This window comes from Equus przewalskii, chromosome 27 (genome assembly GCF_037783145.1).
Source record: "Equus przewalskii isolate Varuska chromosome 27, EquPr2, whole genome shotgun sequence".
NCBI lineage: Eukaryota > Metazoa > Chordata > Mammalia > Perissodactyla > Equidae > Equus > Equus przewalskii.
In genome coordinates, this window is record NC_091857.1 from 24,970,479 (window position 1) to 24,997,231 (window position 26,753).

Genomic DNA, 26,753 nt, shown 5'->3' on the forward strand with positions numbered 1-26,753 from the left:
GGAGAGAAGGAAACAGAAATCAGCAATTTAATGCCACACAGCAGACTTTATTATATGGATTTCACAGCAAAGTTTAAGCAAATAATTCCAGCAATTCAGTAGAGGGGTTTTTGGGAGAGGTGAGTGGATTGGTGTCCCACAACAGTCCCTCATCCATCACAGGAAAGAAATAACCAAGGTGCACATTGGACCACACAGGCAGCAGATCAAATTGATGAGTGTCATTCTGGGACTCCATGTTCCATTGTGCAATATATGTAATATCCACTTAAGCTTAAACTTGAATAAAGCTCTCAGGCTTATCGGTCTTGCTGGAAGTCGCAGTAGGAGGTCCAGGCACAGGTACTTTTCTGAAAAATACTTGAGGAGGAGGCTTTTCCAAAGCAAAAGTCCTCACATCAATATAAATAAATTTGTATTATTTTAAGCCACTGCATTTGTGATAATTCATTACAGCAATAGGTAACTAACACACCATCCAAATTATTAATCCAGTGTGAAAGCCAAATAAAGATATTTCAGACATATATGGGTCCAAAAATTCATTCCATGTACTTTTCCCCAGGAGGTTCTTGAAAGATATGTCTTCCAAACAGAAGGAGTAAACTCCAAAAGAGGAAGACATGGTGTCCTCGAAACAAGGAAATACAACACAGAAGACATAAGAATTTCTTCACTCCATAGGCTACCATTTCCTTTGACTTATTACAAGACAACAGAATGCCGCAGCTTCATCAAAATCTATTCATTTGTCCACTAAAAGTTTATAGCTGTAGATTACCAAATAGAATATTTGAAAACTGGTAAATGGAATCTGACAAAGTTCAAAGCAAGAAGAATTTCCATGAGGACTTAAAGTCGGATAAGAACTACAATAGGAACAGCCATGCCACTTGCAATGAGCTTACTCTTGGATTGTCACTAGGTTAAATTCTTTAACACACACACACACACACAATAATGAAGTAGGTTTGTAATTATTCACATTTAGAGATGATGAAACTGAGGTCTAGAGAGGTGAAGGAACTTGTGGATGACGCAATAGTATTGAATAAATAAGTGAGAAGTAGCCTATTTCTACTCAGACGACGGGCTATTATGGCAGCTTCATACTGGATACCATCAATTCTTATCACAGAGGGGAATTTCCTGTTTTACGTTAAGAATAGGGGCCAAAATAGAACCAGTCATGAAGTCAAAAGATATTCCCTCTTGACTAGCTGAACCCTCATTAGTGTCACAATCATTTTAAGAACAATTTGAATTAAGATCGCTCACCTGGAGGTAGTTAAGAGCCATGGTATGTATTTACCTGCCATGAAAAATGTTTTTCTTATATATAGTGCCTAAAAAGTGTGGTATTTTATTTCCTTTTTCACAGCTGGAAAAACTCAGTAACCAACTCGTTTTTCATGGTGTAATATCATCTGGTTATAGCCAGTGCCAGCAAAGAAATGAAAAAAAGAATCGAACAGAATGCATGCTTTTAAAATGAATGTGAACCACGTACACTGGTTTCAGATCAGATTCTTAAATCGTTTTTCAACTGAGTGTGAATATACCTAATAAACAAAACAGTCCAACTAAAAATCCGTGAGTTGTTTGTGAAGTTGATTTTTATTTGAAAGAGTCAGCAAACACGGATGTAACTTAAAGTAACCATTATGTGCTCGTTGCTGTGATATATTTCATTTTCTATAATACTAGGAGCAGCAACAATCCTAGGAAGAGATTTTATAAATGAGCTCCCTTTGACAGACAGGTCAATTAGGGAGATGTAGTCTGTCCAAAATTTTAAAAGCAAACTATTCGCTCAGTAAGAGGATGGATGGAAGCACACATTCTTTTTTCAGGGACAAAATTCTAAAAAATCATTTATTCCTATTTTGGCACAAAGACAAAAGTGTTATTTCTGAGTAAAACTAAGAACATCAGAGTGTTACATTAAGTACATTGATTATAATAAAGGTGTTCTGGAAAGTTATAAATGAGTTGCACTTGCCTCAAAAGCTTTGAACTATTTAATAAATTAGAAAGAAAACACATTAGTTAAGTGCTAATTTTACTCAATTTCTTATCCTCAATCTCAATTTCCAGGGGGAAAATTATTACTTAGTTTACACAGGAGAGTTTGTTTTAATATATGTAGAACTTTCAGGAAATTATTTTATAGAAATAATGTTTCGACTGCTAATGGAAGGCGGCAGATTCAAGGCAAGTATTTACCTCTTTCCCTCCCAATAACCTGTGGAAATGAAGGAAAATTTATTTTAAAATGTGCAAATCCAAAACCTGGCCCTGGAAAGCAAAGAAGTGTGTTATGAAGCATTTCACTAACTTTTTGGAATGTGGCACTGGCATTAGATTGGAGGAGCAACTGAGAAGAGTAAGGGTAACCCAAAACAGGCACAAGAAGATGATTGGGTAGCAAAGAATCCTTCCCAACCATTCTCAGAAAAACTCTAAGCTCTAGGTACGCAGGCTCAAAGAATAGGAGGCCGTACTCACGACAGGCAAATGCGGAACTGTCTACAGGAGAGCTGAGCCTGTTGTACTGCTCCAGATCCCCCAGCTGGACAAAGAAGCAGACTGTTCTTTTCTGGACTGCTTTGCTGGCTTCCTACCATCTACCTAAACTCTACATTAGAATTCCACAGGGCTACGTCATATGCTATTTTCCCTCCTCTATACTTTTTCCTACTTTGTTTAAACTTTTCTCATTTCTCAAATATCATCTGTCTGCTGATGACTACCATTTTTTACAAAATCTCCAACATGCATCTAGACAGTAGAGCTCCAGACTACTACTGACACGTCCTCTTTCATGTTTCAAGACCTCTGTAGTGACCACTCACTGGTTAGTGTCCATTCATCCATTTTGTAGTAACAAAACCCCAATTATTCTTTAGGATACCACTTTTTCCCCATTCATCCCATGTAGTTCAGATTTGCTTTATTCCTTTACCTACTCCGAGCATCAACTTACATCTCATGTTTAGCCAATCACATGCATCAATCCTGACCAATGAGAGACAGGCTAGTGCTTTTACTGAAGCTATTAGAAAAAGGAAAACCTTAGTCTACTCGAATGGACAAGGTCAAAGGATGTAAATGTGAAGGTTTATGGGGCCACCATGAAAAGAGAGCTGGTTAAATACACACACACACACACACACACACACACACAAACACATGGTGCCCAGAACAGAGAGACAGAGACAACATTTTAGCAATATAATCTGAACCTCAGGCTCTGTTCTCTTCCTCAGATCATCATACTTTGCCAGCTTTGGGATGTTGCCATGTGACCTCAGCTCCCTCTACCAGGAATTTTCTAAGACCCTAGTATTTTCTGGCTGCTTTCTTCTCAATCTATAAGTCTCAGTTTCAACATTACCTCTTAAGAGGGATCTTATTCAACTATTAACTCGAAATGATGCCATCAATGTTTTCTATAAAGACAAGGCAAGAGGACTCTGTCCTATTGCTTCATAATTATTTTATTATTTTAAAGCAACTCAATCCCTATCAAAGTTCCAACATTTTTTACAGAAATAGAACAAAGAATCCTAAAATTTATATGGAACAACAAAAGACCCCGAATAGTCAAAGGATTCCTGAGAAAAAAGAACAAAGCTGGAGGTACCACACTCCCTGATTTCAAATTATACTACAAAGCCATAGTAACCAAAACAGCATGGTACTGGCACAAAAACAGACACACAGATCAATGGAACAAAATTGAGAGCCCAGAAGTAAACCCACGCGTTTATGGACAGCTAATATTCGACAAGGGAGCCAAGAGCATACGATGGAGAAAGGAGAGTCTCTTCAATAAATGGTGTTGGGAAAACTGGACAGCCACATGCAAAAGAATGAAAGTAGACCATTCTCTTACACCATGCACAAACATCAACTCAAAATGGATTAAAGACTTGAATGTAAGACCCGAGACCATGAGACTTCTAGAAGAAAATATAGGCAGCACACTCTATGACATTGGTCTGAGCAGCATATTTTCAAGTCCCATGTCTGACCTGGCAAGGGAAACAAAAGAAAAAATGAACAAAATGGACTACATCAAACTAAAAAGCTTCTGCACAGCAAAGGAAACCAACAACAAAACGAAAAGACAACCTAACAATTGGGAGAAGATATTTGCAAACCACATATCAGATAAGGGGTTAATATCCAAAATATACAAAGAACTCATACAGCTCAACAACAAAAAAATCAACAATCCAATTAGAAAATGGGCAAAAGATCTGAACAGAGATTTCTCCAAAGAGGAAATACAGTTGGCCAACAGGCATATGAAAAGATGCTCAACATCATTAGCTATCAGGGAAATGCAAATCAAAACTACAATGAGGTATCACCTCACTCCAGTCAGAATGGCTATAATTAACAAGACAGGAAACAACAAATGTTGGAGAGGGTGTGGAGAGAAGGGAACACTTGCTCACTGCTGGTGGCAGGGCAAACTGGTGCAGCCACTATGGAAAGCAGTTTGGAGTATCCTCAGAAAATTAAGGATAGATCTACCATATGATCCAGCTATTCCACTGCTGGGTATTTATCCAAAGAACTTGAAAACACAAAGGCATAAAGATACTTGCACCCCTATGTTCATTGCGGCATTATACACAATAGCCAAGACATGGAAGCAACCTAGGTGCCCATCAAGGGACGAATGGATAAAGAAGATGTGGTATTTATACACGATGGGCTACTACTCAGCCATAAGAAATAACGAAATCCGGCCATTTGTGACAACATGGATGGACCTTGAGGGTATTATGCTGAGTGAAATAAGTCAGAGGGAGAAAGTCAAATACCATATGATCTCACTCATAAGTAGAAGATAAAAACGACAGAAAAAAAAACACAACACATAGCATTGGAGATTGGACTAGTGGTTACCATTGGGGAAGGCGGGGTGGGGGAGGGCAAAAGGGGTGATTAGGGTCACATGTGAGGGGATGCACTATAATTAGTGTTCGGGTGGTGAACATGATGTAATGTATACAGAATTCGAAATATGATGTACATCCGAAAAAAATAAAAATTAAAAACAAAAAGTTACCAAAAAAAAGAAAGAAATGCTTCTGCTTTATTTACCTTTTCACAAATATTACTTTTTTTTTACAAGTTTTACTACTCTAAATTACAATTATCATATTCATGTAGTTTAATTTTTAGAATAAATTGGATTAACCATAAAATGTTAAGTATTCTCTGTAATATGAAGTTGTGAATTACTGTTGTTTTAAAACATAAGTAGGAATTACTTAAAATATCCAAATAGAATCATATAAAAGTTGAGTAATAAGTCAATATAACTTACAAGTGTTTACTTCATGTCCATTATTTTCAAGATACCAGAGTACATAAGTATGATTAAGACTTTGATCCTGCACCAAGAGAGGAAAAGAAAGAGAAAACACTGACCCTCATTTAGTACTGATTCTGTCCCTGTGTTCTTCATAAGCCTTCATAACAGCCCTGAGAGATGTAGAACCATTTCGTGGTGAAGGGACACTCAAAATACTGGAGAACTTTCCAAAGTTTCTACTGTTAAAAGCGATGATGAAAGCAAGATTTAAAATGTGAGGTTTTTGACCTATTCTATTCTCCTATAACGTGTTGTTTCTCTTACAAACATAAACATTTTGGAAATTTGTATTTAAAAGCATGATCTGTTCAATCATTTGTAGGTTTATTTTTCTTTTAGGCTATGGCTATTTGTCATTTAGAGATGTTATGCTGCTTTGTATTTAAGATGGCCTGATACAACGTGTACTTTGGAGAAGACAACTATGTATGTAAACACGTAGGGAGCATTTATTCAATTTATATGGAGTAGAGTTGGGCTAATATAACATGGTGCAACTAAAACATCCTTTAGGATTTTTTTCTTCAGTGACAAATGTAGCGCTACACTCAGTGAGAAAACTGAAGAAAGAAAATAATGGTTTTTAAAACACAATGTTTCCACAAACTGATATGAAATTTACCACAGACAATGAGATTTATTAATTATGAGTTATAGACAGTTATTTGTGAAGATGGTTTTGGCTTTAGTGAAGTGAAATCAATCTATAATAATTATAATTGAATTATTACAATTGATTATTCCAGAAAAATTTGACTTTTTATTTGTGCCAAAATTCAGATTCTGAAGACTCAACAACATTGTGCAATTGCAATTCTTTCCTACTCTGCATAAATAACATTTCTTCCACTTCAGGGTAATTTCCAAACACAGGCTTTGAATACTCCTATTCTGCTAACTGAAGACAGTTCTGTGTTTTTAATGAGTACCACTGCAATTTTTTAGATTGGAAGATGGATGTTGACAACCAAATCAAAAAGTCAAATCTAAAGGTCATTTAAAAAGAGACGCCTCAGATTGTTTATGAGAAGCTAATGAGAGAGAAAAATTAAATCTATTTCTCCTCCTGCATGTGTGGGCCCACGTGGCTTAGGGAAGCTTTTCTCAAAGAAAACATCAATGTCACTAATAATGAGAAGTTTCTATGTCTAGTAAATTTAACTTATTGTGTTTATTTAAATGTTCAGATGAGGTCACACATATAGTTAATTAATAGGTCTTTCAAAGTTTACTGATATTTAATTTCATGTGCGATTGACTTTAATGATTTAGAAAGACCTTTTTGACATTCTTTAGATCTTAAATTAAGAGATAAAACAAACATCTTTGTATGTGTATGTGATTACATAAAAATTCTTGGAAAGCCAGTATATGTACATGCTTAGTTATGATGAAGATCTTCATGTCATTTTTCTTATGCCAAAAAGACACACATTTCATTTTCTTTAGATTCTTGGATTTAATACTCCCAAATTTTTCACATTGTGTATGCCAGATGATAATGTTTATGTTCTAGATATAGGTTAGAATAGAAGTCAGATAAAAAAACAGGGAGAACACAAGAGAAAAACTATATTCAGCTTTGGCTCCACCTTTCTTAGGAAACAATTGAATATTAAATACCTTATGAGATACTTTTATTCTTTGGGTGTTAAATGAGCCCTGAGAAGCTCAAATGAAGCAATTGATTAATTTATTTTAAATATTTACTATTAAAACGAAATACACAACTGTTCTTTTATGATTAAATACAAATCTAAAGTCCCTGTTTACTTAGAAATACATACTTATTGTAAGTTTAAGTGAGGGAAAAAGGCTTTTTAAATTATTTTTCCAAGTGATAGATGTTATATCTGAAATTTCAAATCATAGCTTTAAAGCTGAAATAGGTGAACGGATGCTGAACTTTATGATGTTGATTTATGCTGAGTATATCTTCTAGTTAATACCTATTACATCACAAATCGAACCCAAAAACTTGGTGTAAAAGAATGAACATTTCATTGTGTTCACAGAAACTGTAGTCAGGAATCTGGACAGAGCACCAGCAAGGATGGCTCATGGTCTCTGCTCTAGGCTATCTGGAGGCTTTACTTGAAAGACTTCAATGGCTGGGAGTGAATGGGGCCTAGAATCCTCTAGAGGCTTTTCCCATTCATGTCTGACAAACTGAGTTGGGAGAACTCCAAGGCCACACTCAGTTGAGGCTGTCAACTGAAGTTCCTACTCTGAGACTGCTGTCACAAGATCCTTGTAGCTTGGACTTCCTCGCGTCATGGTCACATTATAGTAGCTGGTCTTGCTACATGGAAGCATAAGGCTCACAGAGAGAGGATTTCAATGAATAAGCCAAAAGTTGCATAGCATTTTGTGACTTAACCTGGGAACTCATATAGAATCCTCTGCTATATTTTATTGGCTGTAGCAGTCATCGTGTCCAAACTCAAGGGCAAAGGACATATTCCCACCTCTTGATGAAAGAGTATCAAATAATTTGTGTTCATGTTTTAAAGCCACCAAAATCCGGCCTCTGTCCACAAACCGTTTACATTTCTTCCACATGCAAGTACCTTCACCCCTTGCCAAGACCCTACGAAGGTCTCATCTCCTTACAGTATCATCTGGCTGAGGCACAAGGTCCAGAATGTCCATCTAAATCATGTCTAGGGGTAGTTGAGGCTTCTCAGGAATAATTATATTTGATACAAAAAGAGTCAAGATATCTTCCTCCACCACACCCAGCACACAATGGTGGGAGAGTTAAGGATAAGTCAATATTATCATTACATCAGAATTCTAAGGCTTATCAGAATACCTATATTTAATTTAAAATTATTTAGTTATCCCCATTGTATACAAATTCTACTGGTCACATTTTAATGTGATATTTTAAGATATAATTTTAAAGGTTTTATAATTTATAGCTATGCATCATCAGCTTATTATCAATAAGATCTTATTATTGCAAATTAGTGAAGGAAGATATTCTAAAAGCAGATTTACTTTCCCAGAAACAAAAAGATGACACACACGAGCTAGATGATCAAATATTTAGGGACATTGCCAATAGAATAAATGACATTACAATAGTTGTGGGGAAGACAAAAACTTGCTGAAGCTTGAATTGTGCCCACTAGGTAATTCAAACAGCAATGACTAATTGCCACTAGATAGTGGGAATTGTAGGTGTGAGGTTGCTTTACAGGAAATATCAGGAGGATAAAATGAAACTACTAATCTCAGACACTGTATCTCATAAAATTGAGAGCAAATTCCTCTGATCTTAAATATTATAGCTATCACAAACCATTTCAACATAAAAAATAACATTAAGTAGTGATTATGGGAGAGTGAGAAGATGGGTAATTATACACCACAGCACAAAACAGGAAACATTGCAATCTGGAAACCAATAATACAAAAGAAAAATTCTACAACTATAAATAGGAAATAAAGAAATATGTTTTAGGGGCTGGCCCAGTGGTGTAGTAGCTACATTTGCGTGCTCTGCTTTGGTGGCGCAGGTTTGCACGTTCGGATCCTGGGCGTGGATCTACACACTGCTTGTCAAGCCATGCTGTGGTGGCACCCCACATACAAAATAGAACAAGACTGGAACAGATGTTAGCTCAGGGACAATCTGCCTCAAGACCAAAAGAAAAAAAAAAAAAAAGAGGAAGATTGGCAATAGATGTTGGTTCAGGGCCAATCTTCCTCACTCCCCCCCCCCCCCAAAAAAAGTTCCTCAGTTCCAAATGTTACAATAAATAGAAATAGTGTGATTACGTGGTTTTGGTCAAATCTTTTTCCTAGTCAAACTGTGTAAATATTTTGAATATATAGGAATAAAATAAGGATAAAACTCCATGCCCTGAAGCCTGTGGAATTCTTCACTGTATTCTTTGGAGTCAAGTCTTGGAATGTAACCAATCCTATCTCTGTGCTGATCTATACTATAGAAGTCAATAAACGTTAATTCTAAACTTTAAGGCTACAATGTCGTTAGAAGACTCCATTTGACAATGCCAGGACTTCAGTCTTTGGTCCATTCCCAGCATTTTACATTACCCCAGTGCTAAGCTTGCAACATCTCTCTGAGACTTGGCTATAACTATCTATCTTAGCTTGGTATTTGTTCCATTAAACTGCTCCACCTGTTGCCATGCTGATTCTATTGACTCTCCAAAGAATGGATAGGTATTCCTGGGAAAAAGGCGTGCTTCTAAAAGTTGGGTACAGGTTTCTTTCTGGTATTCCCCAGGCGAAAGGAGGTGGAAGATGGGATTCCCCAGCAATATTACAGGAATTTCCACTACCTTCTCCCGCAAGTGCAGGGAAACAAGAAACTCATAACAGTAATTCAGAGTAGTTATGACTAATGAGAATATAATAACCCCTTGACTTAAAAAAACATATTATGTCTTCATAGAATCCAACAGTAAGGAGGAGAAACACCACATCTAAAAAGAGACTTGAAAAATGACTTGGATATATCTACTTGTATGTTATTGATCTTTCTATCTATCTATCATCTATCTAATGCTATACTCCCAGAGAACAGAGACTGATCTATTTTGTTTTTGCCCTGGAAATGTTAATCGCATCTTCAAATGTGCTAAGGTTTTGGCAACTAAGATATTCCTGAAAAGAAATTGCTTAAAAGAAATTATAGTAAATTGATTATTTGTTAAAAGCACTAGGGAAACATAATAAATTGTTTTATAGAGTGAAGAGTTCAGTTCTAATACGACTTTGTTAAATCAGTACTTAGTTTTTATATCTTAATTTTTCTTGTAATACAACAGCATGTGAGAAAGACAGACAGATGCATAGACAGATATGTCATTAAACAAAACAATATTTCAAATAAAAGAAAACACCACACATTGACTATTAGCAGATTTTATCATCTCATAAGAGGTCATATTTGAGTATTACATATTTTTCAAACAGAATTATCATTGTGATAATCATACTTCTAAAATGATTGATTGTTATATAAAAACTAAAGATAATAAAGTGACAAGTATTGTACTTAATGAAATGCTTTCCAGAATATGCTTTACTAGATAATAAACATACACTAGATGTCCACCGTGTAACTTATCAAATGATAACTTGTACACAAACACATTGAATAGTAGTTTTTTGAGACTATCTCAAATTCAAAACAAGCAATATTTACATAACATGGTTCAGGGAATAGATATTAACAAAAATTATCTTCCCTCAGGCCACTGTCTAGACCACAGGAAACCTGGTCAACAGCATATGGGACATTACAAGGTACAGACTCAGAAGTTTCCATAATGCTGTGGCCAACAGCTCGACACAGTGAGTCATGGCCACAACAGTAACCAAACTCCAGTACACAGGCTGTTAAGACAGTGATAGATGCAGCTTCCAACAAAATCTGGCCAAACTAATATCTTACAGCTTTAAAGAACAATTTATCTTCGAGCAGTAAATCAGTAGAATCTAGAAAGCTCTGCCAGAGCAAGAAAAGTATAGAAAACTAGAAACAAACAACTTTTCATGACTCAGCTTGCTTTGGGAAGGAAATTGTTGGATTGAAGGACTTAATCTGGATAGTTCATGCCCATATTCATATCTCTCTATCTCTAAGTCTTGTATCTGCCTACGCTTACCTCAGATGAAATTAAGTGAGAAATAAATGAGATACTGTGACTAAAGTCGATTAGCATTTTAATCGTGTAGATAGATGCACATGTGTGTTCATGCATGCATGCAAAACCCCCCACGCCCCCACACACATACACGTTGATTGATTGAAGTCAGTCATCACACGGCATTAGTCTGGTCAGAAGAGTTGGTTCAGGCAGGAAGGCATGTGACTCTACTAGTCAAGGGAAAGTGAGAGAAGCGTGTTTGGGAATATGGGGGAAATATTTTGTTGTTGTTGTTGTTTTAGGGTTTTTCTCTCTCTCACTCCTTTTATCTTTCTCTCAGGAGGGCCACTGGGAGGTAGTAAATTCTCTCTTCCGCACATTTCCGTTGCATGATACAGGCCTGAAACTACTACCAGCATGAGAAAGAAGCCACAGTATGGAGAAGAGCAGTGACAAGAGAATTTCAGAGAACTGGAGCCAATGGGTTAAACCAAAAGCCTAGATGCCTGTTTGTGTAAACCAATTCATATTCCCATTGTTTAAGGCTTTTTGTATTGAGCTATCTTTTTACTTAAACCAAAATTATTCTAATAAGGTATCCTACTCTCCTTTATCCTAAATGTATCTAATTAAATATCCATATGAAAAACCTGATGTTGCTTGATTTATTCTATTCATTTATCTCCTTTTGTACCTCAAATCTTTCTTACACTTATTAATGTTTTTTAAACATCCCAAATACCCCACCTAATATTCAGGAATTGATTGATCTAATTTAGTTAATGAAGTGAGACTATGTTCAATATTCAAAAGATAAAAGAATACATACACAAATACTATTATTACATTTAAATTTTTTTCATTTTTTAAAAAAAGCCACGTATTTATTTATATGTATTGACAGAGAGATCAAAAGATGAAGACAGAAGCGGGGTTTCTGAATGTTATTAAATATTAATAAGGTTGGAGTTAGAAACCATCTTTAAACAAAGTATTGGTTAGTGGTTATTGTACTTATCCCACTGACAAAGAGACGAGTATTAAAATTTAATACTGTCATCCTTGTGCCTTCAAACTGAGGAAATTAGGTTCCTATTATAGTTTCTCAGACAGAAGTTTGTGAAAGTGGAGGTAAAATAAAAACCAACACCTAAACTACCTCGGAGGAGTTTCTGTAAACTGGGTGTGACCTTTTTAAGTGTCAGAGGTTAGGAGAATGAAACTTTATGCCATTTTTCTTCTGCTAACCATGGCGTTAAGAAGAGGAAGTCCAGGATCATATTGTGTTCATCTTAATATCAGCACCATCACCACCACCAACAGAACTCTATTTCAAAGACTCATCTTGTTCTTTCTGTTGCTAAAGGACAGAGGCCAGAAGTAGTTAGACTGATGTTTAACAGAATGTATTCATGATTTGCCTGCTTATTTGTTGTGATACACGAAGGTAAACTAAGAATTTGATTTTGGAGAAGGAAGAAAAACCAGAATCTAAGGGCTAGAAGCTGACAGGTAAGTGAGAGGACAGAGGCTTAAGTAAATGTGGACACACTGGGGACTTGGAAGGGCAGTTGGTAGAGATTGAAGAGAGACTAAGAAATTTTCAGTCGTGGGGGATGGAAGATATACACTTAGGATGCTTACATTAACTACTCCGTGTTAAGTGATAGCTTGTTTCATTTTATTTTTGTTTTTTGCTTTCAAATAATTCACCTCTGTTACTGAAACTTTTGGTAAAACTCTGCCTCACACCCCACCCATGTGTTCAAGATATTTTGGAGACAAAATCTTTTAAGACAATGCTCAGAAAGGGAAGAATATGCAGGCTTTTATACCAAGGTTCAAAATAAATGAAACTGAAATGGAGACAGACTGGCCAGGAGAAAAGAAACACGCTGGAAAACCATGAAAAGAACGGAGAGACTTCCCACCTGTGGGATGGGGAACGAAACTCTCCTCAATTTGATGTTAATGTAGAGGGGCCACGGAAGACTGGAGGACCTGGAAACATAGTGGCAATTATGCACATATTGAGCAGGTATAAAATATAGCCCACCCAGTAAGAGATAGCCTTTGTAATGTAAAGATTCTAAGAGTCACATTGTTTAATTAAGTTTTCATATTTGGGGCATATATGTTCTTGATTACAAGTATCAGTTGAGTCCACAGAGTTCATTGCTTCAACTTTATCTCTGTCTCTATGTGTGTGTGTGTGTGTGTGTACAGGGGGCTTAAACTGAGGACAAAATGAGGAGAATTTTTGTATCTGATAAGTGAACCTCCTCTTATGATTAAACTAAGTATATTTTACAATACAATTCTTATGTGTACACCTAATATAAAAACAATACAATGATAGTCTGATATGGTCCACTTACTACTCACCAAAAAGATGATGGGAGCCCTAACCTAGTGGAGCCAAGAGAACAACTATATTCTCAGTCAATTATGATATCTTTCCTTTTTAGCGTTATCTATTCTGCTCATTATTGTACTCCACAGCATTATCATCCCATGTCATCTACACAATTTATAGTTTGCACTCCAACTACAGAAGTCATTGTGTTAGAGTATTTATGCAGATTTTATTCCTCTTCAAAATGACCTACAAAATGCCAATAGCATACTTATTGATTAACCTGGAGGAGGCTATGCTCTGTGCCTTCATCCCTGCAGGGTACTCAGTCAGATGGTGGCAATCTAGAAGATGGCCAATTAGGGAGCATATTTAATTTTGCTTCATCTAACTCAAATGTTCCTTTCTTTATGCGATCCAAGCTGTATTTGTATTCTTTTCTCACTGTTCTATGACATTGATTAGAACAACATTTTGAAATACTAATAACTGGCCTTCTGGCAGTACTAGCTCAGAAATATTACTGTTTAATCCTTATATGCTCAATATCTTATAGGCTACACAAATATCATATTTAAATTTCATTTTTATCTTTCTGTCGTAAAATAAAAACTGAGTTAAAAAGTAAGCTGCCTCTATTTGACAAGGTGATCTCTTAGGAAAATAAAAAAATAGCAATCCATCTCGAACACTTACATATCACTTTATTTTAAAAGGTGGTTGACTAACTTTAAAAGATGATTGACAGAATGTCAGAAGACACTCATAAATGTATTTGAAATGATTGAAAGAAAATCGATATTAATGTGAACCATAGGGTGATATTACATGTTTCCCACTGATACAGCTGACTCAAGCATAGTGATATCTTCTTTTATTGAATAATGTTCATTTATAACTTACTTTATAAGTAAGTTATAAACTTCACTTAATTATTTGCTATTGTTTTTCTCACACGACATTTAGCTCTGGCATTTCATCAAAATCTATACTACTGAAATATATTTAAAAAGTTGTTTTGAAAAATGTGTTGACAATTTCTTTTAGTTGAAGTCTGGTGGAATGCATAAGCAATCAAACTTCGAGTTCATCTTAAAATAGTGTACTAATTTGGCCAACATATTTTGCATCCACGAAAAGTACTGGAACAGAGAAATTGACAGACTAATGTGTTTACAGAGCCCAGACTTAGACTCTCAACTTATTAAATTCAGATCCTTTTAGAGGAGCATTGAAAACATGTGTAACTATTTCAAATAGCATTATCTCTTAGCCTTGAAAGAAATAACACATTTTATTTTTCATTTACATCCAGCCAATATTAGAAGATAGGTAGATATGGAGACTGGCAAGAAAGAATCCATTCTAAGTTGGAAGGGGTATCATTCATAATTCCACCCAGATGGGAAGCAAACTTCCTTGGAACCCTTACTTTTAGTGAAAAATAGAGGCAGTTAGAGAGGAGAATAATGGAATAAACATACTATAGATATATAGCTGGTAGTCTTCTCTATTGATATTTACAGAGGTCGGTTATGTTGATGGAGTTAGAGGCCCCATCTTCAGATAAAGTACCTATTTTAGCCAGGCACACTCACTCTGAGCAATCAGGACTAAAACTTAGAAAAATATAATGATAAATGGGACTGCACAGCAAGCAAGGAAAATAAATTATGATTTTAAACCTCTCCATCCTTTTGTGTTGGAAAGAAAGAAATAAATCCTGATCAATCATGCCAGATCTGGATTAGGGAAGTTATGTTTATGTGAATCTAAACAGATTTATAAAGCTTTCAACACTGCAGCCTGGTCTGAGAGCTTTTTCTGGGGTACCTCCTCTTTGTCACCAAAGCAGATGGCCAACTTACACATGCAAATGAAAAACAGACTGTTGTTATAAAACAAAAGAATGGGATTCAACAAGCTGAACTTAAATTATTATCTTAGCACAGGCGAGCCCAACAGTAGCTATCATCAAATTCAGACCAGCCCACCCTTATGAGCAGGACTATGATGGTTATGCAATATCTGCAAGGCATTTTAAATCCATGGCATAAAAATGTGTGCTTGGCATATCATGGTATAGCAGGCGTTATGACAGTAGGCAGGCTTCTCCCAAACTGAAGAGTGTAATTAAATGCAGTGCTCAAATGAAGGGTTTGCAATGACACATATTACCCTCCTATTCTGGCTCAAAAGCAGCTCTGAGTCTCTGCTCCAAGAATTCACCTCAATCGATCTTCAACACACCTTATGTTTCTTAAACCTATCAAGATGATTAAATGGAAATATGTTCCCATCCGATAGTATGCTTGCCTCCATCCACGTTCTTTTGTGGTAGTCACAAACCTTAGAACTTTTTTATACAAATTCTCACTTTTTCTAGTATATAGACACTGTACAAGTTTGTTAGAAGTTAGAAGAAACAGCTCTTTGAATACTGTGGATCATTTTGGGTAAGTGCTTGAAGTTGTATGAGTTTGACGTCTGCACACCTATGACTTTGAGACATAAGTTGGGAACATGAAATTGCAGGTCTTCAAACAGTATGATGACGTCTGTAACTCCCTAAAAGTTTGGATAAAATCAGTTCTGGATGTGTACAAAATTAACCTCATACAATGAAGGCACGTTGGCATTTTCAGGTCAACCCAGGCTAGTGACTTTCTGGCATGTTTTGATATGGAGTTGCCAATTGAATTACGGGCGAGACAGTTCATTTCACAAATAATGTAATCACTCATTCTATAAATTTAAGGATGCAAATTTTCATTAAAACTTCAAGGATGGGCCAGCCCTGGTGGCCTAGTTCTTAAGTTTGCCATGCTCCCCTTCAGCATCCTGGGTTCAGTTCCTGGGTGCAGACCTATACGCTTGTCAGTGACCATGCTGTGGTGGTGGCTCATATAAGAAAAGAGAGGAAGATTGGCAACATATGTTAGCTCAGGGCAAATCTTCCTCAGCAGAAAAAAAACAAAAACAAAGTAAAACAAAAAACTTCAAGTATGTTCTTTTATAAAAATTAGCACATATTAGAATGACTCAGAAAGCTATTTAACTTATGAGAATGCATAAATCCTACTGTGGATGTTAAATGTTATGCACAACAAGCATCATCAGTAAAATAAATCACAATTGAAAATTCCCAGCTTTATCAACATTCAGCTAATATTTATGTAGTTCACAAATGCTGTAACATAATTGTGAAAAGTTATTTCAGATTTATTTCTATGAAAAAAATGTCTTTCATGATAACATATTACCAGTTGAAGATTTTGAGTTTAGAAAATAAAATATGGATGAGAAACAAGTGTGTGATAAAAACTTGGACTGTTAAAACAATAAGAAAAATTTACAGTGACTATTTATTTTCTGGTATAAATAATCTTATTTTAAATCATTTCCTTCACAGTAAAATGGCCAAAAAATGGAAATAAAGTTTCACTTCTGAAATTTAGGTATCTTTATTTAAAATTTATTAAAATTTCTTTTATGCTATATTTAGAGAGATTTTCAATCCTCTACAATTTATTAAATCTAAAAGTAATCTTGTGATTAAATTGGTTAAATTTTATTATTGCTCCACAATTAGCTTTTTCCTGAGTTTTATTAAATTGACTACCTATCAATTTTCAAAAATGTTTGAAATTCCTTCCTGCTAGAGGGTTATAAACCTTGTGCACTTGAATTTAAGTGTGGCCATGTGGCAAACTTTGTACAATGAAATGTGAGTGTAAGTGACATGCTCTGCTTATCCCTGTGACATGACCCATGTCATTGTTGCAGATAGAGAATACTCCATCCAATTGTATTCGTGAGTGAAGATGCTGTGGATCAGAACTCACCTGAGGGGCTGGTCCCGTGGCTGAGTGGTTAAGTTCAAAGGTTCCACTTTGACGGCCCTGGGTTTCACGGGTTTGAATCCTGGGCATGGACATGGTACCGCTCATCAGGGCATGCTGAAGTGGCAGCCCACATACCACCCTGGGCGGTGACATGCCAAAACTAGAAGGACCCACAACTAAAATATGCAACCATGTACTGGGGGGATTTGGGGATAAAAAGCAGAAAAAAAAAGATTGGCAACAATTCTTAGCTCTGGTGCCAATCTTAAAAAAAAAAACAAAACTACACCTGAGCCATGATGGACATGGAAAGTGAGAGAGAGATATGCTATTGTTGCAACCTACTCATTTGGAGAGCATCAGCGAATGATTCCTCTGTTCTTTTTTTTTTTTTTTTTTTTTTGGCATTTTCAATCCCAGATGCTATTTTCCAGATATTTCTCAAATTTTCAGCTCCTACTGATGTCATCTTTTCCCCAGAAACCTGAATCTGAGACATTGGCTTGGTCTATGGATAGTTTATTTGTATTTGTAATGCTAGGAAACTGGAATAGAGGACTGGGAAGAATAAGAGGGAAGGAGGCAAGGCTAACACAAGAGTTTCTTATCAAGCTTTGGGTAATTGGGATTTGATTCCACTGAGACCCATTGAGATATCTTAGAATTTGTATAGAATGCTTCCCACTATCATCTACCTGAAAAGAATAAAAAGGAGGATATTTATCCATTGGCTCTTGTTGTTCTTATGCCACTAGTCAGGAGTTGCCCTCTGGGTGTTAGCACATTTGTAACTTTCTGGTTTACAGGAGTATGGGAACCAAAGCATCTAAAAAACTCTGGGGCAGAAAGCAAGCTGAGGCAAGGTGTTGATCATGGTACACCTGTGTGAAGCTGGCTTGCACAGCAATAATTGCTGAAAGAATTGTTCATTTCATCTCAGTTGCCATTTTTATCAGCATAAAATCGTTAATGATATTCTTTTAGAATCCTTTAAAAAACAGAGGATCTCTATGTAACCTCTTGCATGCCTGATATTGGCAGTGTGTCTGTCTTCATATGTTTTTCCTTTTTTTTCCTAAGGAAGATTCACTCTGAGCTAACAGCTGTTGCCAATCTTCCTCTATTTTGTATGTGAGCCTCTGCCACAGCATGGCTAATGACAAGTGATGTAGGTCCACACCTGGGAACTGAACCCAGGCTGCTGAAGCAGAGCATCCCAAACTTACCTGCTAGGCCACTGGGGCTGGCCCTTCTTATGTTCTTCGTGATCAAACTTGCTAGGGATTATCAATTTTATCAATATTTTCAAACAATACAGTTTGTGTTAATTTTCTTTATTATATGTCCATTTACTTTTTCATTGATGTTTTTATCTTCATATTGTTCTTTTTAATTACTTTGGGTTTAATTTGCTCTTTTTCCCTAGATTTTTTTTTTAAAGATTAGCGCCTGAGCTAACAACTGTTGCCAATCTTCTTTTTTTTTTCTGTTTTTCTCCCCAAATCCCCTCAGTTCATAGTTGTATAGTTTTTAGTTGTGAGTCCTTCTAGTTGTGGCATATGGGATGCTGCCTCAGACAGCCTGACAAGGGGTGCTTTGTCCACGCCCAGGGTCCGAACCAGTGAAACCCTGGACCGCTGAAGCAGAGCCCGCAAACTTAACCACTCATCCACGGGGTTGGCCCCCCCCGGCTTTTTAATGAGGAAGATTCAACTATTGATTTTTAGCAGTTGTTTTAGAGAATTATAAAAGCAGTTATATATATATGTGTGTGTGTGTGTGTGTGTGTACATGTGTGTATATATATGTATGCATATATATACAAAAGAATTATAGAGTTATAAATATCCCTCTAAACTTTTCTTTAGCTGCATCCCACAAATTTGATATGTGATGTTTCATTAACATTTAGTGTGAAATATATTCTAATTTCTCTCATCATTTCCTCTCTGACCCATGTATTGATTACAAGTGTGTTGCTTAAATTTCAAACATTTGGGGTTTTCCTAGTTATATATTTTTTTTCCTAATTCAATTACGTTATAACCAAATACTCTTTGATATCAGTAAAATATTTTATATGACTTTAATGTTTTAAAGTTTATTGAGAATTGTTTCATTTTCCAGAATAGTATTTACCCTAGTAAATATATTATTTGAATTTGAAAAGTATTTATATTCTGTCTTTATTGACTTTAGTGTTCTCCAAATATCAATTATGTCAAGGCCATTGATGGTGTTGAAGATATCATTTAGATCTTTAAGACTTTAGTGATATTTTTTCTAGTTGCTCTATCAGTTATTGAGAAAGGGGTACTAATATCCATAACTATGATTATGAAACTATTTCTCTTCCTAATTCTCTCAGGAGTTCCTTTATGCATTTGAAATCTCTGTTATTGAGTTCATAGATATTTATGATTGCCATGTCTTCTTCACAAATTGATCATTCATCATTTATGAGATTTCCCTTTTTATTTCTGTTAATACATTTTGTCTTGAAAACTTTTATTTAAAATTAATACAACTATTTCAGTCATCTTATCCTTAATGCTTGCATTATATGTGTTTTTGTGTTCATTTACTTTCAAAATATGTTTGTCTTTAAAATAAAAATATGTTCCTTGTAGATAGCATATAGTTGGTTTTGTTTTTCAGTCCATTATGAAAATATGACTTTTACTTGGATTATTTAATCTAATAACAATTAATGTAATTATTAATATAGTTTTTGTAATTAGCATTTTTTGTTTTCTGCTTTTTTCCTCTGTTTTTATTCTTTTGATCTTCTTTCGTTGTCATTGTTTTGATTATTTGCATATCTTTTAGAATTGCATTTAAATTTTTCTGTTGCCTTTTTAACTACACTTTTCTCATTACTTTTTCATGACTGGCATAATGATTATAATGTACAGCCTTAACTCTTCATAATTTATTTAATAATGTACTACTTTGTCTAAAATATCAAAATCTTGTAAATGTATATGTCAGATGTCATATCCCCGTCTTCTTTATATTACAGTTGTTGAATTAAATTTATATGTCTTTAAACCTACAAGACAACGTATTATACATGTATACATGGTTTATCAAACAACTAGGAAGAGGGACCGGCCCAGTGGTGCAGCTGTTACGTTCGCATGTTCCGCTTCTCGGCGACCCGGGGTTCACCAGTTTGGATCCTGGGTGAGGCCATGGCGCCGCTTGGCAAAAGCCATGCTGTGGTAGGTGTCCCATGTATACAGTCGGTGAAGATGAGCATGAATGTTAGCTCCGGGCCAGTCTTCCTCAGCAAAACGGGAGGATTGTCAGTAGTTAGCTCAGGGCTAAGCTTCCTCAAAAAAATTAATTAAAAAAAAAAAACTAGGAAGAAAATGGCAAAAAGAAAAGAATATATCTACTCAGATATTTCTGATATTCTTCTTTCTGTACTGAGAACATAGTCTTTCCTCTGCTATCACTTTCTTTAAGCGTGAGGAAAGTCTCTTAACATTTTCAGGGCAGCTCTGTTGGTGAAGAATTCCCCTGATTTTCTTTTACCTTCATTATTGAGGAATGCTTTTGATGGATATAGAATTCTGGTTTGCCAGATTTTGTCTGTTTGTTTCTTTGTTTAAGCAGTTTAAAAATGTTGTTTCTGTGTTTTCTTATCTCCAATGATTCTGGTGAGAAGTCAGTCATTAATTGGAATTGTGTCTCCTTCTATGTAATATGCTAGTTTTCTCTTGTTACCTTTAAGATCTGTTCTTTATCTTTGCCTTTCAATCATTTGAATATGATGCACCTCACTTTGGACTTCTTTTCTTTTTCTCTACTTGATATCCATAGAGCATCTTATATCTGCAATTATATGTCTTTCATCAATTTGGGAAACATTAAACATTATTTCTTAAATATTTTTTGTTCTCAATTCTCTCTCTCTTCTACTATTCCAGTTACACATGCATTGCACTGTTTGAGATCTCAAGCAAGCTCCCAGGTCTCTGTTCATTTATTTTTTCGATTTTTTTCTCACTGTTTTTTACTTTGAATAACTATTATTGATTTAGCATGAAGTTCATTACTCTTTCCTCTGTCATGTCTACTCAGCTATTAAGTTCATCCATGGGAATCTCTTTACTTCAGAAACTTTACTCTGGGTTCTAGAATTACCAATTGGGTCTTTTTTGTTGTTCTTATTTCTCCACTTGGCACTCACTATGGCACTGAACACACTCCCAGAATGAAGAAAACTGGAATAATATACAAAAGAACACTGAGACAAAAGACAAAATACGTATTTCACAAGGGTTTTATGTAATATATGTGTATATTTTTGCCATGTATTTGGTTATGAGAAATTTGGGACAATTTGGATGTATTATTAAAATGCTATGAAAATGCTATTGTTGCTTTTGTTACTAGGTAACATAGTTCACTAACGTAGCTATTGTTAATTCTTGGCAGGTGTCCATATGATGAGATCATGTTCAATTACCTAAGTCCTAAAAAATCTTAATTAAAAACAAACTTTGGGGAGTGTTCTACAGATGTATTTAATGTCCTTATGGAACTACTGAAATAATTTTACTGCTATTATAATGTTAAGAAATGATAGAGAAGTATAATTATGATAAACCTACCAGTGTCAATGTAAGTGACTAATATAATGAAAACTGCCATGTTATAAGTATTTTAAAGCAAAATATAAAGTGTAGCAATATTTTAGGTGCTTCTTGGAAAACAGTGACAAATGAGCTTAGGTTGATATATGTTTACTGTTAATTGAGGAATTTTAACTATTGAAATATCTTAATATTAAGAACAAAATTGTGACTTGGTTTTATATAAAAACAATTTTCATCTTATGTTAGATATGTTAATAATGGTCTAGAATAGTGCATATAAATGTACACACACATTCTTGTGTATCTATAGAATTATGCACACAAACAGCATTTTACCTGTAGGAATATTGGTCAGGAGAGGCTAGGTTAAGGTACAATAACAAATGACCCCCAAATCTCAGTGTCTTAGTCCCCCAAAATTTATCTTTTGCTCCCCTGAAGTCTGCCGGTTGTCCAAGCCACTCTGCAGAACAACTTTCTTCCAACAGTTGATTTAGTCTTTTTGGCCGCCTCAGTCTTCAGAAACTACAAATCAATATGTGGTTTGTCTATTGCCATTTCAGAGGGAGAGAGTGAGACATACAGTTCTGGTGATAAAATTATTACACTCACTTGTCACTTTTACTTACAATTAATTAGCCAAGTTAGTCCCTGGCCATACCTAACTTGGAGGGGATGAAAATTCAACTCTTAAGTTGTCTGGAAGGTGAAAAGACCCAGAATCTCCAAGTGTATTTACATGAGAAACATATATGTTTATGTTTGTGCGTATGTATATATATATCTACCTTCTTACCTATATGTGTGCATACCACTATGAATGCATGTATGTTTATATACACAGAAACCATTGTAAAATTTATTCTTAATGGTGCAATACTAATCGCATGTTTATTAGAGGCATCCCACATGTGTTTTCACCTGTCGATTAACATGTCCCTGGATGTCCTAATCAACGTAATTTTTTAAAAATAAAATAAAATTTTAAAATTTACTACTTGAAATATGGAGACCTACTAACATTTTTTCAAACAATTGATTAGCATACCTGGAAATAAAGATAATCAAATAAAAAAGAACTACAAGAAATAATTAATATTCAGTAACTGAGATAGTTAATAATTAATACATGACATCCTCATCATTTCACTGCATGAAGACAATAGCCAGTTTGAAATATTCTAGATCAAATGGAAACATTTTCTGTAAAAATTTAATTTTTTAAAAATTCAATACTGAGGAATAAATTTTAAAAGACAGAGAGAATATGCAAATACATATATATTTAGATATATGGATAGATAGATTAGCATCATACAGGTTTTACGGAAAATTTTTAAAATTATGTATTATGGCCATAAAATAAACATATTACTAAAAATCATCTGAGAGACTAAGCAGAAAAATAACTAGGAAATCTTTTGAAAATTATGAACATTGAGGAAACACGTGATTTGTAGTTGCAAGAAGACAGCCTTCAGGCATGTATCTACCTTCAGGGGAAAACACCAATTTTTTAACATATTGGTTGCCATAGTCATAACAAAACTATGTTAAATTCAAAGTTTTCTTTACAGCCAACCCCGAGATATTTGTTATAGAGTACTTAGCCTCTTAAAAATGGAACAAATAAAGAGATGAACATATGTTTAAAAACAATCAGATCACATACTAGTGAGTTAAAGAGTTATTTCTGAGTCCAACAGAAGGTCGGAGGTTCTAAATAATCTCTGGACAGGGCCAGAGGGAAATTCCTTTTGCTGCTTGGATGAAATATGCTTAAGACTCAAGAGGCCTCAAGAAAATAAGGGTGAAAGGCTGCCCCTAACCCTTGCAGAAGTTGAGATAGAGACAAAAGTCAGGATTAAACTTTCCCGTAACTTAGTCCAACTCTGTCCTCCTAAAGTGTAACTTGGATCACGCTAACCCATAGATATCACTATGGATTTTAAAAATATAAATAAATTCCCTAGTTGGCTAGGAATTACAGTCTTTTAGTCTCAAAGGCCTGTTCAAGAGAGAAAAGGGAAATATTTTTGCATAGTCAGAAATTTAGATTGAAACTCAAGAATACTTCTCCAAATATGTTTAAGTTATTGATCAATAACACAGGCTCAATTTGTCACACATAGAGATGTGAGGAGAAGGGAAAGCGGGATGGCTAATAAGTAAGGAGGGAGAGTTGGGGGAGACAAGGATAAATATAGTTGATGATGATGGAAACTTCTATTGTAACCTCGAAGCAAGTCCTAGACCAGAAGTAAGAAGAATTAGGTTCTAGTCCTCATTCTACCTCCCATACCTCTATGATCTCAAGAAAATCATTCATCCCATCTTCAGCTTCAATTTTCTCACCTCAGAAAAAAGGGATGCTATATTGAGACAGTGTACGTGAAGTGCTTTGTCAAGTTTTAAGTCCTCCATAAATGCAAGCTTGGGGTTAGTGTTATCATCAAAGGTTTATTGAATTCAACCAAAACTGGCTATAGTATCATAATGGCAGTGTGACTACCAATAAGCATTAGCCAGACTAGAGTCATTTATAAGCTGTGTGAATCCCTAACAGTAGAGGATGAAAGCATTGCTATGATTATTTCAGCTAAACGAGTTAGAACATTTCAAGTTTACTTAGGTGACTACAATGGGAGATGAGGAATGAAGGATTATTTAAAAAAAAAAACCACATAGCTTTTTTTACATAAAAACCACTGTCCTAGAGCTGACTAAACAAGCATATAACTGTAGGTTTGTGAACTTTATTACTAGAATCAATCTCTTCCACCTTTTTTCTCACTATCTGGGTAACCATAGATAAGGTTTTCAGGGATTCTGAACTTATACTTTGAATCTGTTGGCTTAAATATCATCCTGTTTTAATATTCTATGATTCTCCCAGGCATAGATTTTGCACAGTGAATCTAGCATGGCTAATCACATAGAAAAAGGCATAACATGAGCCTTTCCAGTAAATCTCAGCTCCTGAAGGAAGTCACTGACCACCCTTTGTGATTGTGATGTTGCACTTATAATGGAACTATTTTGTAGTAAATTTGGAATTCTTAATCATACTTTAAAAATGACATACATCAATATTCTATTACCTTATCTTTTGTTAATTCTTATACATATGCAATAAATGATTGCCAATTCTATAAGGTAAGTCTAATCTGTAGAGACAGAGAGCAGAGTAATATTTGCCCGGAGCAGAAGGTAGGGAGAAGAGATTGACTGAAAAGGGGTCGAGTAAACCTTTTGGAAGTGATGGAAACATTCTACATCTTGATTGTATTTGCTGTAACACAGTTGTATACATTTCCCAAATCTCATCAAACTATACACTTAGAATGAGGGCATTTTACTGTTTGCAATTTATGCCTCAATCAGGTTGATTTAAAGAAGAAATAATTACCTAAGGTATTTGTTGTTGTTGCGTTATCTTATCTTTCCATCTCTTCTTTGGTCACAATTGTTTACATAAATAAAAAATTAAGTTCACTATCTTCATCGATGCTCACAGTTCCTTGTTAGAATGTAGACTTATTCCAAATATACTTGCCAATTCCTCCAACTTTTAATTAAAAATATGTTTTGATATTTAGTTTTCAGGTCAACATTACTTAATGAGTAGGCCATTTTGAAAGAGTATGAGTAATTTTATCATTTTTACCATAGCCGTATGTCTGTTCAAATCAATAACTTAAATGTATGCAAACCAGTATACGTGCCCAGGAGAGCACCCGGAGGGTTTAGGTGTTCAATAAGTGTTTGTTGAATGAACAAACCTCCTTTCCTGCCCTATGGCCTCATCCTTGCTCTCTTTGATAATAGGGAGGAGCAAAATTTAAAATTGTGCATCTAAACATGATAGAACAAAAATTCTCATTAGTAAAGGAGGGTCTGGTATATGAGAAAAGTTTTCTACAAAAATAACTTGATATATAACAGATGTGATAGCTAATAATCATGTAACTCCACAATGTATTTCTGCCTGATGGGCTACTTTTGTTTGCTTTAGTTTCTTATTTGTAAACCTGTCCCTTGGGATTTATCTTATCTATGTTGCTTTGCATAAAACTTTCGTTCCTCTGATGTGTTTCCAGCCAGACCCTCTCTTAATAGTTGTCTCTTCAAATTGCATTGGGATCTGGGAATCCCCTTATAATCTTTCAAAAAATACCCTCAAATTTCTTCCGAGCCTATAAAAACTAATCACGATATCTGTGTGAGAGGATTTATGGACAAGTAGAAGCATTTAGTTATATATAATTACCAGCCATTAAACTCTGCTATTGATTCCAACAGCTTTTGTTGTGTCCTCTGTGTGCACAGTAATCCTTCAGCCCACAGCTCTCCAATATTAAGCACGGCACTGGAAGTTTCCAGGAGAAATGTTTCCCTGTGGTTTTTAACAGAGGGCAGAGCAAATCTTGTTTCTAGAGACTGAGAGATATACTCATCATTTTTAAGTTAATCCCAACTTCCTGCCTAACTCCCTTTTCAAAAAGATTCAACTTTAAATCTAAATCTTTCAGCAGACATAAATAGAGAGTTCAGAGAAACAGCAATTATGAAAATTTCATAATCGCCACAAACTGAAGGAAGTTCTATAGTAATCAATCCATTAAGATAATGTTAGCATTCCAATTCATCCCTTCAAAAATACTAACAAGTCATGAGTAGAAAGTGAGTAGCCACTTGAAAATCATACTTGCTGAAATGCATATGCTCAATATGTAGAAACAGCCATCTTAATACTAAGAGCTAACATTTCTTGAATGCTTACCATTATCAGACACTATTTGATTTTCACAATAGTGCAACAAATTATTATTACAAACTCCACTTTAGAGGAAACTGAAATCCATTTAAGTCAAAGTAAGTTGCTTGTATGTAATCAGAAGTGATATAGCTGAGATTTTT